Source organism: Penaeus monodon, chromosome 20, assembly GCF_015228065.2.
Source record: "Penaeus monodon isolate SGIC_2016 chromosome 20, NSTDA_Pmon_1, whole genome shotgun sequence".
Taxonomy (NCBI): Eukaryota; Metazoa; Arthropoda; class Malacostraca; order Decapoda; family Penaeidae; genus Penaeus; species Penaeus monodon.
The window spans coordinates 14,985,134-14,985,351 of NC_051405.1; the positions used below are offsets into that span (position 1 = coordinate 14,985,134).

General features: G+C 29.4%; 1 protein-coding gene across 1 annotated transcript in view; it reads right to left on the reverse strand.

Annotated features, from left to right (window-relative positions):
• Positions 1 to 218, reverse strand: part of LOC119585654 (protein O-mannosyl-transferase Tmtc3-like) — a gene marked incomplete at both ends in the record, with an annotated part of 116,247 nt that overhangs the window by 56,370 nt on the left and 59,659 nt on the right.

Consider the following 218-nt stretch of genomic DNA (forward strand, 5'->3'; position numbering starts at 1 on the left):
ACTGAACAGGAATACGACGTATATGGCAACATAAATATACACACCATCTAAATTTGCATATGTTACAGTTCATGTATTTTTTCTAAGTCTACCCTCGAGTTCAGGCGACTTAAAAATAAAATTTGCATATGTATCACTCAAGGTTCATTAAATGTAAGATAAACTTTCTACTGTCTCAAATCAGAGAAACATAAAATTATGAGAAAGATTTATTATAA